Below are 13,952 nucleotides of genomic sequence, written 5' to 3' on the forward strand. Positions count from 1 at the left end.
CCCTCTAAGCACACAGGATAAGTCCTCTCCTTCCACAGTATGGCAATGCCTCAGACACCTGTGGACAGCCTGTAGGTATCCCTAAGCCTTCCCTTTCCCAGTGAAAGGCCCAAGTTTATTTTCCTCAAAGCCTATGGTTCTAAGTCGGAATCTCCTCCGGGCACATGCCACATTGTTAACATGCTACTTTTCCTCCAAACCCCGCACCACGCTAAGAGCTCCAGAATGACATTTGTGTACGCAGAGTGGGACAGCCCTCTCCCTCGTTCTGAGCAAGCATCAACCAGAGAATGACAGTTCATATGTCTTACTCAGATCGAGCTTAAAGTCACCTAGAGTCAAGACATTCTTACATGTGTGGTTAAACCGTTCATCAATCAACTATTTACGGAACACTTATTATACGCCTTGCATCCCACTGGGTACCGGGGACACCGTGATAAACAAAATTGACATACATTGTCCCGGCTCTCCTGGAGGCTACTTGGAGAGAGAGAGAGATGATAAGTAAATAAAGAGACCAAAAAATAAGAAAACTGAAATACATACTATTAAGAAAAAAAGTGTAGATGACATGAGGAGGGATAAAAGAAAGCCACTTCAGAGAGTGGCCTCCAAGCTTCTCTGAAGAGGTGGATTCCTGAAGAGCAGGAAGGGGGCGGGCCCAGCAGGGAAGGCCCCGCCCCCTCCCCACCTGCTGGACACAGCTGGGCAGGCAGGAGTGCTGGCTGGCAGGGCAGCTGCAGGCTGGCCAGGTGGCAGTTGGTGAGCAGGGAAGGGGGGGGCCCAGGTTGAAGACGGAGGGCCAGCCGCTGTGGTTAGCGAGGAGAGGAGCGCAGAGGTTCCTAGGAGTGCAGCAGGAAGATGGGCTTCATGCAGAGAGAAGTGTGATGTCCCTGGGAGCCCTCCGTGTCCACCGAGCCGTGCGTGGAACCTGTGAGGAGCAAAGGCCTCCCTGAGAACTTCCCATGTGTCCCAACTGGTTTCTCTTTATTAATTTAGGCCCCCGGCCCCAGCCTTTCACCAACAAGCCAGCCTTCCCTCGCAGCTGCCTGCCACCAGCACTGGCCAGGCCAGGAGGACATGTGACGATCACGGGGTGGATGGCAGAGCGCTCGGGCGTATACCCTGAGGGAGAAAAAGCATAGGATGTCGCAGAAGAACTCGAAGGGGAGAGCCTTCGGGAGGCAAGATTTTCAGGAACCAACAGTTCATCTTCCTCGAGAGCTGGCCCCAAGGCTGGGAAGAGGCCCTGGGAGACCAACAACAGGTGTGCCACACCGCGCCCTCCGGGGAGATGTCAGGCGTGTGTCTTCACGGGAACCTGTAGCCTGCTGCCCTCAGTGAGACACCCCCGGAGTCCCCTCCGACCCGGGAGGAAAGGGGCAGTGTGCCGGGCTTCTGTGCTCAGGTGCCTGTGACCGGCGGCTTGGCGGGCTGGCGTTCTGCCGGGGAGCCCTGCGTCTCCCCGCTCTGCAGCCATCAGCGCCAGCCGAAGTGTGGGTCTGGACCATGCAGATAGGACGTGTGAGACCAGAGGCCTCGTGAGGAAGCAGAGAGCCTTCAAGCACAGCCCGGTGGTCAAGGACTTGGGATCCAGACCCTCAGAGATAAAGGAGAAGCTGTCAGCACAGATAAGGCAGGCAGAGGAAGCGGTGCGGACAAGCAGAGGCTTAGAGTTATCGGGGCTCTCTCCTGAGCCCACAGGCAGGGGGGTCCCCGGACCCCCGAGGGCACACCTGCTGATTTGCTAGGGACGCGGGAAGCCGTGGGACCGCTCGCCTGATCAACAAATACACACATCTCTCTACCCTGCCAGGCTTCTTTCTTTTTCGGGGAGTGACCTCCTTCAAGGAGCATGGAACTCTGGAGAAGGAAGCCGTGACTGAGAAGCACACCAGGGGCCGGCACAGCTACGTGGAGGGCGGTGGTAAGGACTGCACCGTGTTACCAAAGGACGTTCCGTCCCACCTCTCACTCCCCTTTCTGGGCCTCCTCTCCCGCCCAGCCTTCGAGGAACTCTGCCCTTCCTCAGGTTCTTTCCTTCTCCTTCCTTCCTTCAGCCTCATCATCTGGTCTGCATAACACAGCCATCAAGTCCACATTATCGAGAAGGGGCTGTTTCACACTTACTATCCCCATCTCATTTCTCAGAGGGGAAACAAGTTTCCCATCAGTGTGCATAGTAGAATCCTACTGTGAGGACACATACACATTCATACAAGGGGGGAGGGAGGGTTTCAGTGTCCATCCGGAGGAGGCCATGTCTGATGGAGGTAGCCCAGAGGGTTTTTCAGGCAGTGAAAATACTCTGCGTGATACTCTCATGGTGGGAGCGTGTCCATATCCATAGAAGATACATCAGCAGAAGGAATCCTACCGGAATCCATGTGCTTTGGTGATAATGACATGTCCGTGAGATTCACTGATGGCACAAAGGTGGTCTCTCTAGCAGGGGATGTTGGTAACCGGGGAAGCTATGCACATGTAGGCGCAGGGGATATTGGACCCCTCTGTACCTTCCACTCAATATTGCTGTGAACCCAAAACTTCTCTGAAAAAAAGATCTTTATTTTTAAAAAGTTCCGGGAGATATCTATCAGACGGCTTACAGTCATCTGAGTTCATTCATTCTCTCAGACGCTTGCAGACACCTTCGATGTTATACACTTTACCAGAACTGAGTATCAGAATTTAATTAATTTAACATAAGTGATTTAATTTTCTTGTCTGCGTTCTGGCTCTTTCTTTTTGCATATCTGTATTTTCTCATTTTTAAAAATGAACATGTAATGATAATGAACCAAAAAGAGCTTTGAAGCAGGCCTCCTCCACCCACCTGCTCCTGCTTCCTTCTCCCCAGCTCACAGCCCAGGCTAGACACCATGCTTGAGAACCTTCAGACTTCTGATGTAGCACGTGGACCTGGAGTTCGTGCTCTGCTCCTGGTCCTGGGATTCCCTCCCAGCTCAGAGGAAGCCCCCACTTGGCCTCCCTCAGCCTCCGGGGACCCCCAGGGCTAGGATTTCACCAGCTGTGCACACCCCACCATCTCCTTGAGGTGATGTGGTTCTCAGTTCAGGCAGCGCTGGAGAGGCAGCAAAGGAGATAAATGGAATTTCTGCTCAATGAGTCTTTGATAATAATGAATAAGGTCTTTTCTCCAAAGACTTGAAATCTGTTGTCTCATTTCAATGCACAAAATTATTCCTTTTAAAAAAATCCTCCACACAGACTTGGAGTAGGTAGGGATTAGTAACCATTAACCCCATTTTGCAGATGGGGAAGCAGGACCTGGCAGGAGCTGGTGCTCCCAACCACAGGCAGAGCAGGTGTCCTGCCTCCCCAGCCAGCACCCCGTTTGGAGAGGGTGCGAGCCCAGCCCTAGAGAGCCTGGATCCTCAAGAGTCTGTGCTGAATTCTCACCCGTCCCTCCTACTGCTTCCTTCCTCTAACTCTGAGCTTCCTGAGGACCTGTCCCTAAGACTGAGCAAACTGTGGACAGCTCCTTTGCCTCCCTCTCATGGAATGGCTCAGGACAGGGCCCTGCAAAGGCCCCAGTGCTTGGTGATAGATGATTACACGAATCAGCTGAACCCTGACAATATAACTTCTTTGGTTCAGGCTCTTATATTTGCCAGGAGACTCCTTCCTAGGGAGACCGAGGCAGCCATGTGGCTCAGAGCAGGGAGAGGACATCCTTCTCCTGCTCTGCCTTCGACTGTCAGAGCTTCCAGCCTCGGGTAACCATGGTAATCACCAACATTAACCACAGCAGTGACAGGAGCCTCAGCAGGCCAGCTCTGACCTGCTCCCGCTGCAGACGGTACACCAGCTTTCTGCAGCATGTGGTCCCCCACTTTGTTCTCTTGCACACCTGCCACCTATGCCCAGGGACTATCTACAAGACCCAGGAGTCAATGCTGGAGGGAGAAAATGGACTCCAAGCCTCTGACTCCCTTAGCAGGGCCTGGGTCAGAAGAGGTTTAGGATGTGGTCCAAAATCTTAGTGACAATGTCAGTGGTGGCCAAGGACGAGGCCTTATTCTTGGGACACCCTGTTCATTCCGTCCTAGCCCTGCCTCTAAAGGCAGCAGCCATCAGCCAGTCGCCATAGGAAGCCAGCCCACCTGGGATCTGGAGGAGTCTCTCTTGCCAGGGTTTGGGAGCATCCACAAGCCATCATCAGCTGTTATCTAAGGGCCATGCCAAGAAAGCCACAGCAGGGCTGTTCTTGCCCAGATTCGGGGTCTGACCACTCCACAGTGCCCATCCGTTCCACTAGCACTATGTTCGAGGTACTGGGAGTCAGCTATCCTGCCTCCGGGTCTCAGACAGCAGCTCCAAGTCCTGCCAGCCTGGCCCCACCTGATTCCCCGTCCTCATCCCTCCCACCAGGCACTAAACTATTTTTCCAGGTGGCACAGAGCTGAGCCACTGCCCAGGACCCATGGGCCTCCCCTTTGCAGGTCTGAGGGCAAGACCAGACTCCCCACAGGGAAACAGAACTGAGGTCCCCTGCTTTTCTCAAGTCCTCAAGTGCTGGGAACAAAGGACAGCTTCACCGGAGACCAGAATCCCTGCCAAAGCCACCCAAGGTCTGCAAGAGGCCTGAGGCTGCATCCCTACTTGAAGGGTTCTGCAAATTCCTGCCAAACAATGCTAAGAATTCTTAAATCCAACTGCTTCTGAGAAATCTTTAAGTAGAAAAGAGCAAAGGAGTTTCCCAGGAACCCCCAATCCCAGGCAGTTACCCAGGCAGGTTTGCAGCCCTGGGAGCCCAGCGCTGGGGAAGGAAAACGACGCGGCGCTCCCTCTAGTGGCAAACGCCCTGCACAGAGCCAGGCAGCTCGCCAGCCAGACTTCCTGCAGAGCCTGCTCTCCCGCAGGGACGGGTGGCCAGCCCTGCACACCCGGGAGCAGCCACCCGCTCGGCGGTGGGGAGCAGGGGCATCTCACCCATGCCAGAGGAAAGACCTTGCCGCAGAGAGGGAGCCCATCCGGACTCAAAGCTACTCCTGCCCTCCTTCTGGGCGTTCACACCCCCATCCCCTAACCTGCCTCTGAGGGAGGCTGTGTGACCTGCCCCAGTCTGTGCTCTCTGCAAAACACCTGCCTCTGAGCTGCTTTGCCAAGCCAAGCAGTATCATCCTTCCAGCACTCGCTAACCTCGAAGGCAGCTCCACACCTGCCCTTGAACAGCCCCCTGGGGTCTCCCTCAGCCTCCAGCCCTACCGGGCTGCAGGGCCACCAGACTTGGCACATATGCCCCACCTACCCCTTGGGGATACACTGATTTATCTCTGTGTCCCCAGCACAGCGCACAATAACCGTCTGTGGAATTCATACAAGAATAAAGAACTAAAACCATATTTGCTGCGACAAAAGATGTTTCTCCACACAGAGATTATTTCTCTTGCCAGAATCCCCACAGTACCATCTCTGTGCTCAGTGACTTAGGCTGGGTCCTGACCGTGCACACTTTTACATATTCCTTTCTACCCTACTTTGCTCCCAACAAAACCTAGCTCCTTGAGGATAAAGGTCATGTCCAATTTGGCTCTGGGTCAAGGTTCCCAGAAGAATGCTGAGAAAATATTTAAGCAGCAGCGGAGGGAGGGAGAGAAGGAGGGAGGGAGAGGGAGAAAAGAGGGGAGGAAGAGGAGGGAGGGAGAGGGGCAGGAGCTATTATCCGGGTCCAATCAAAGCTACCATTTGATAGGAACCCACTCTGATTGGCCTGCTTGGTCATGCGCTCATCAAAGAGCCATGGATGCTCTCGCAGGAATTCAAGTAATCAATCTTAACAGCTTTATTGACATATAATTCATATACCAGCACAGAACCTGCTTCTCTCTCTCCCTTTCTCCATCACCCCACCCCACCTGGAGCTCTGATTTTATTCTCAGTGTAACAGAGTTCAGCGAAAAGTTTTGGAAAAGAGAATGTTGGGATCCGTCTAAAGTTTTGAAAAGACTGCAGTGTGCACAATGATTGACAAGCAAGAGAAGAAGCATGAAGCCCTGCTAGGAGGCATTGGCGGACATCAGGAGAAGGGATGACTGCCACAGACAGGGTGATGCCAGTCACACTGGGGAGAAGGGAGGAGATTCACTTAAATTCTGGAAGTAGAATCAACTGGCCTCACTGATGAAGGTATAAAGAAGAGGAATCACAGAAGACTCCCAGATTTGGTTTGTAGAACTAGGTAAATGATAGCACCAGTCTCTGGATGGGGGAAAGAGTGGAGAAGAAATGAGTGTAAGGCAACATCAAGAGCTCAATTAGAGACACCGATGGTTTAAGATGTGAGTGTAACACCCCCCTGAAGAGGCCACTGGATAGAGGAGACAGTCCTTCCTAGAGATGCAAATTAGGGACTGTCACAATAGAGGTGGCATTTAAAGGCACTGGGTATGGATGAGATAACCTAGGCAGATCTTTGGAGCTTTTGAAGCATTTCCTTATCCCTGTGCCTTCAGATGCCAAAACAATAAGCCAACGCTGTCAGGTAGAGGGGAAAAAACCCTCACAGATGATTCTGGACATTTGGTGCCGTATAAATAAAACGGTTTGATTGAGCAACTTTTTCTCCAATCATGGGTTTGTTTCCACCTGCACACATACAGAAACACAAACCATTCCTATCCCCCTGACCAGAGGAGAGCCAGCCAGACCCAGGGCAGCAAGTGAGCTAGCCCCCAACATGGGGGAAAACATTCCTACCGAGCAGTCAGGTTGCATGTCCATCAATTTCCACTGCAGCAGAAATGGTGTGACAACTCAGCCATTACCTACCAGCAACGCAGACCCGACTGACAGTCTCCGGGCTTTAGGAAAGCAGGAGACTGGAGCTCTATGTGTCCATACTGAGTGAAAGGGAAGGAAGAAGCTTGACCAGTTCCAACCACCCACATTTCACTTCCAACATCCACCATCCCCACCATCATCCTCACTCTGCTAATGGGAGACACTGGCTTTGCCCAATAAAAATCTGCACAAACATTCCCAAGGTTTGTTTTTCTGAAAATTCAGCATTAACTTTAATATTTGCCCATTGAGGAAAGATGGTCCATTTCTAGATTTCTGAGGCACAATCACATTGTTTCATTATTTTACCAGAAAAGCCAGGCGGAAACGAAAACTTCTCAGGATTCCCATTCCAGAGACGAAGACAATTCCAACTTTCACTGTTTACAAATGATGCAGGGACTCAGCCTCTTCTCTCTGCCACAGGGCCCCAGCCTTGGGGGAAGTGTGGGCGGTAGACACGGTCTACAGAGTAGGAATTAGTAGAATTTTTTCACATGTGGCTTTGTCCAATCATTTTGGAATGACGGGGGTGATGCCGATAGAAACAAACTAGTGTCAGTTGGGGTTTAGCTTATGGTGGAAAAGACGGATGCTGTCCTGGCCCAGTTATCATGACTTCCCACGGTGACGAGCCGAGACCCAAGGTGGACAACACCAGAACCAAGAGTGAAATACCCAGTCCTCATTTCAGGGACACCAAAGAGCAAAGAAGGCTACAACGAGGGCAGGTACCAACTTGACAGCAAAGCATACCATCAGTAGGCCCAACTGAACTCTCTCCTGACCCCACACCCACTCTGCAAACACACAGACAAGCTGGCTTCAAGTTGTAGTGTGTTTTATTACAACTCAAACCTCATTCTCCTTTGCCAACCTTGGAATCATAGAGATTTGGGGTGGGGGAGAAAGCAGGTTAACAAATTGTGTCATTCCATCCCAAAAAAGCCCCCAAAACCCCCTCTCCCTACTCCAATTTCCCAAGATAACGGAGTCTCATAAAACCATGGTATTTACTGCCCACTATTCATTTTTATTTTAAAAGATGACAAGGGGTGCACAAATTGCAGAGTGCAGACCACCTCTGGCTCTATCTGTTTGGCAAAAAGTTTGCCCCCCAAATAACAAAAACATGTTATTTTACTTAAAAAAAAAAAAAATCCAAAGGGTACATGTTCCAGACTCCCAGTTTGAGTGCATGTAAAGAGAGACTCAGAAATTTAGTAAATGTGAAACCTTAGCCACTTGCCAAAATTCTATTCAGAGTACTCACCAGCCCAATATTTGGCAGAGTTCTGTGCGAGGTGGGAGGGGCCCATAAGGAAAACTGAGGGTGGAAAAGTGCCCCAAGGCCTGCGGTTCTCTCACAGGGCTTGGCGGCACCATGCAGAGGGGAGGAGGCCTGACCAGACAAGGATGGGGTTGTAGAGACCTGACCCAAAGAAGGTGACAGAATTACTCTGTCCCAGGGGCTCGTCAATTCATGTTGACATTGGTTTTATAAAGCACCATGATTTTTTGGAAATGGCTTCCAATACAGTTTCAGGAACCCGGGTTTTTTCCTTTTCTGTGCATCCCTCCTGCCTGGCCAGACGATGAGGCTTGTTGTCCAGCAAAGGTGAGAAAAGGCCTCAAAGAAGGTCATAGGGCAGAGAACCAGGGAAGCTCATGAAGAAGCTTCCAACTATCTGAAAAATGAAGTAGAACATGGTTCAGTGCCCATGGCGGGGCTGAAAGAGAGAGGAAGAAGTGTGGTGAGGAGGTCAGACATTGCTGTCTCTACCCAGTGGCTGAAACTGCTGTGGGCAGCAGAGAGACTGGGAGGGTCAGCCTGACAGGGGTGCGGTGACTTCCCCGCACACAGCAGCTCACTCCTGACTTCCCAGCGCAGATCTCAGGGAAACCAGAGGCTCCACAGAGAAACTGGCTCTTGGGCAAGGTGTTCAGCACGGCACAAGGTAGTCAAGTAGAAGTGGCTGCGGATGTGTCCAGGCGGCCCAAGATACCATGCCCTCTTCATCTCCTGCAGTCCGAGGAGTGTTGCTTCAGGAACGGAGAAGCTTCCTTCCACCAAGCCCCAGGGTCAATGATCCTGCTCTGCCTGAGCCTAGAACACAGGCGGATGCCCACCCCCCACCATTCCCCCAAGCAGTGGGCACTTCAGCGGTGGAGCTGGTGAGGCCAGAACCTGCCCCAGGACAAGTGGACAAGCGCGTCAGCGCGTGGACCAACAAGCCCATTAGAGCCGGAGATGTGAAGACATCCTGCCCCCAGGCACCCTCCTAGGAAAGTGGGCAGGAGGAGGAGGGGAGAAGAGCCCACTGGAGTCACAGACCCGCAGGACAATATGTACTTTAGCTGATTTATTTGCTGGAGTGTGGGGAGGGGTACCCTTTAGACCAGAAGGAATCATGCCACCTTCGATTGTCAAGGTTAAAGACTGCTAGAGCTGGTGGTGGTGTTTGTGGTTTTGTTATCATTGCTGTTTTTCCTGCCGCCAGAAGGAAAAGCAAGATGAGATGGGGAGTTCTGGAAAAATGTTTTACAGCGACATTTTCCTGCACATGCTCCTAATTTGGCAACAGCCTTTCTGCACCTTTGCCACCCACAGTGTCTAACGGGCCTATTAGGACAAGAAATCTCAGGACTGTGCCACTGGCAAGGTCCCATCTGTGGCAGCGCCTTCATCCTAGCATGGGCCCCACTGTGGTGAAGGAGGACTTTCCCAGCAGCCACGGGCACAAGCACGGGGCCCAACCCTTCCCAGAGCAGCCTGCAAGGGCCGGGAAGGACATTCAACACCCGCCAAGGATTCGGCTCAAGAAGTGTGGTTCCAGGCAGGAAAAGAACTGACTCCAGTTTATAACCTGGAGAGACTTGCTCAAGTTTCCATGGGAAAACAGCAGCTCACGGGGGCGTCTCCGAGGGGACATTCACAGCAAGATATCTTTGGCAGTAGCGTCCACCCACTGTGCCAGGCTGGACTCCCAGGCACACAGAGGCTGCTGCGTCCCCAGAGGTGCCAGCCCCCTCTGCTCTCCTCTTCCCCAATCTCCCACCGATGCGATGAGATAACAGAATGCATTCAAAAGCATGTTGTCGACTGCAAAGTGCTATACAAAAGCTGGCATAATTATTCATATTAGCACTGTGGGTTATTTTTTTCTTTTTAAGAAAGAGAGATGCCAGTATTTGTGCACTGATAGATCATAAAAGACTTCCTGCCTGAGCCTCTTCCTTTCTTTCTTTGCCTGTGAACTACTCAGTCCTGCCCAATGAGTCCTTTTATTGGAGATGTTGTTTGTTAAAATGGACAAATAGCTCCTGCCTGTCTCAGCACTGGGGCCATGGGAAGCCTCTGTCCTTAGCTCTCCCTGCGGGACTGGCCAGGACTGGGAGGAATGCCACCCCCGTCCTGATGTGGAAAAGACGGGGTGAGCAGTGTGAGCACAGGCCAGCATTTCCGGAGGCAACAGCTCTTCGTCTGCTTGTGAACCACACCCCTGGACACCCCTGGTGGATTCTCAGCCTTCCAGAGGGCAGGACTCCTTCTCTCTGCATCTCTGAAACTTCCTGGTGTCCATCCGGAGGCTCCAGACTTGCTCAGTGAAAGTGCTTGGCTGATCAGTGAGTCATTGCTCAATCGCTGATATGCTCCTCAAACCCATAAATCAGTGCTTGGGCTCAAAGCCTGGAACTTGGAGGGGAGATGCTAGACTAAGAGGCAGGAGGCCTGAGCTCTTGCTCTCAACAGCCACACGTTTCAGGTGGGACTTGGCAAAAGTCCCCTCCCTTGTTTGAACTATAGTTTCTCCACCTGTAAACCCAAGAAAGTGGATGAAAGAATTTTTGAGTGTGTGAAGCCACACTCTATGACTCCATCTATCCCCCTGCTCTCCTGGACAATGTAAACAAAACAAAACCAGATAAAATGATCTCCAACAATTTAGCAAATGGAACAACCCTATTCTTAATGAGATTCTAATGAGGTTCAGACTGATTTTTATTAGATTTTGTAGTTATTTAATGCTATTAGAATATCGTGGGTAGGATGATTAAAAATTGTGAGTGAAATGTAAGCAAATGATTCATTAAAATCTGGACCTAAAGAGGTAGTAGAGCCAACAGAAGGCCCCAGAGTGTGGTGAAGCCGGGGAGCCCTGGGGGTGGCAGAAACATGGGTTCAGAGCCGCGGACCATGCCCTGTGAGACTTGCCACATGCGGCCTCAAGAATGAGAGTGAAGAACAAGTGATGAATCTGAACCTTTGAACGTGGACAATAACCAAGACACATGTGCCTCTAACTTAACGTGGAAATTAGAATTTTTAAAAATTTGCAACACAATTAATACCAAAATTATAATCTGCCAGCTTAACCTCGACTTGTTGATGATGTGAAACGTCCTGCCTTGACTTTAAATTATTATGGCACATGCAGATTTTCACACAGACACACACACACGTGCACACACACTCTTGATTAGCAAGAGCACAAGACCAAGCTACTCCCCAGACTCTGCCATGAAAAGTCATAGCATAATGTCTGGAACATGGTTGGGGGGGGAGCTCAGTTCCACAAGCATTAGCAATGATGTGATGATGATGATGGCTATGATCACAGCAATAACAAGAAAAATACATTGGACCTGTAACAGGGAGACAAGCCTGGGATAGATGTCAGCGAGCCCCTACTAGAGGGAGTGATGTCTCAGCAAGCAAAGAGGAAAGAAGGGCCCCCATTTGCACCTGTAGGCAGACCAGCGTGGCTGCTGATTGGCTGCCAGCAGAAACAGCCATGGGTGTGATTTGAAGTTTGTTCAGTGCTCTTCCCAGCAACTGTCTCTATCCAGTCTTGGGACTTCACCCCATCTTGTCGCATTTCTAGCTCCACTTCACCTCTCCAACCTGAATCTCAGCAGTGCTGAATGTGTGTTCCCCTAAAAGCTGCTTTCAAAAATAAATATTTGAGGGGCGCCTGGGTGGCTCAGTGGGTTAAAGCCTCTGTCTTCGGCTCGGGTCATGATCCCAGGGTCCTGGGATCAAGCCCCACATCGGGCTCTCTGCTCCACAGGGAACCTGCTTCCTCCTCTCTCTGCCTGCCTCTCTGTCTACTTGTGATCTCTGTCTGTCAAATAAATAAATAAAATTCTTTTTAATAAATAAATAAATATTTGAGGTGAGTTTGTTTCTGAGTCATCTGTCTCTTTCTCTAAAAGGGACACATTTAATCATGAGCAAGCCTATGAAGTTAGCAACACCAGCATCCTCACTGAGCTTGGAAAGAGGCTGGGGCAGGCATGAACTGGACACCACGTGCTCTTTCAAAGAAGAGGAAACCGAGGCATAGGAAGGCAAAGCAGCTTGCCTGCGCTTATCTAACCTGTAGCAAGTGGCAGGGCTGAGGTAAATCCAGTTCTTTCTGTCCCCTAAGTCTGTATGTGATGATAGTGTCTCATTCTTAACACACTTTATTTTAGGGGTTCGAGGCTTGCTCACAAAGCCATGAACTCCACAACGTCGGAAACATCGCCTGTTTTGTTCACTGCTCCATCCCTTAGCACAGTACTTGGCTAGGGGATAGGAGTCGTGCCTCACCAAATAGTGACTGAATGAATAAAAGAGCGAATGGATTCTGTCTACATCAGGAGGTGCTCACGGAAATGCAGGCGAATGTGTTTTGGTGGAGCTTAGATTATACACACAGGAAGGGAAAAGACGTTTGAAGTACGGTGTTTAGCAACTCAGTTAGCTGGGATGTAAACAAGAAACAGCAAGCCCTCCAAGTATTCGTACACAGGGTATTTCGTAACACTGAGCGGTGCTCCGCGTGACGGGGAGGCTGGGAAGGCAATGGCGACGGTAAGGTGCCCTAGAGAGGAGTGCAACAGGAGACGACTGCCATCCTTCAGCTGAAGGGACGAAGAAGAGCCACAGAGTTACCTGAGCTGGGGGCAGGGGTCACTCAGCAGAGACTGAGAACCACAGTAAGTCAGTCTCTGAGAAGCTGGGCCATGGGACTTGCAGGCTCTGCCAAGGACTCAATCAACTCAAGGCAAAGGAAAAAGGAGAGAAATGTGCTGGCTTCGCCCTTCTTCTTGCCTTCAATCTTCCTCCAGGGCCTCTCTTTGACCAAACCCTCCCTCTGTCCGGGGAGCCTGGAAAAGCAGCCAGGACAAGGCAGCATCCCCTCATACAGAGCTGGGCAGGGGAGGGAGGAAACAGGCTCTGGGTCAGCACGGGGACTAATCCTACACTGAAGACGTTAAAACTACCTCTGGGCAAAGAAAGGGTTAATTGTCTTTATTTTTTACAAGATGGCAGATTCAGGAAGAAAAGGAGAGAGACATTTGGAACAAGCTTGAGAAGCAATTACCTCTTGATGAGGTATTCCTGGCTGAGATAGTTGAGTGGTGCAGATTTCGGGGGACTGGGTATAACATGGGATGTTTTCTTCCATTCAGTTATTCACACAAGGGTGTGGCTCCCTGAGAGGCCCAGTACCCAGGGCCCCAGCTTGTCCATTAAGGCCCAGAGAAAATGGCCCCTCAACCAAGAGACTAGATGACTTAGACGAGAGGGAGCTCTATGGTCAAAGGATTCCCCAAACCAAAGCATAGAAGACAGATCAACCACCAGAGCTGCAAGGACCCTGTGAGCCTGCCTGGTCCCATCCCACTCCCCACTCCTACCTCTTATTCTAAATTAAGTAATGGAGGACAAGGGGTTGAAAGAGGCTTCAACCATGGTCCTACTGCAACATAACAATAGAGTCTGAATATCACCTCAGATCAGGGTTCCCAGAGGGTCAAAGGAGGCATGATGTATAGTGAGTGAGTGTGTGTGTGTGTGTGTGTGTGTAAGTTTGAATGAAATGCCTCACAATATAAAGTGAAAGATAGTAAACTATTCCACAGAGAATCAGTCTTGAGGTAAACTGAGTGATCTGATTGAGAATGATCATACATGGCACATTAATCTCAATTTTAAAATACAATATAGTTTGGGGTACCTGGGTGGCTCAGTTGGTTAAGTGCCTGGCCCTTGATTTCAGCTCAGGTCATAGTCCCAGGTTGTGAGATCGAGCCCGCCTCAGGCTCCACACTCAGGCACAAGTCTGCTGGTCCATCTCCCTCTGCTCCTC

This window comes from Lontra canadensis, unplaced genomic scaffold (assembly GCF_010015895.1).
Source record: "Lontra canadensis isolate GAN:19392208 unplaced genomic scaffold, GSC_riverotter_1.0 scaffold32, whole genome shotgun sequence".
NCBI lineage: Eukaryota > Metazoa > Chordata > Mammalia > Carnivora > Mustelidae > Lontra > Lontra canadensis.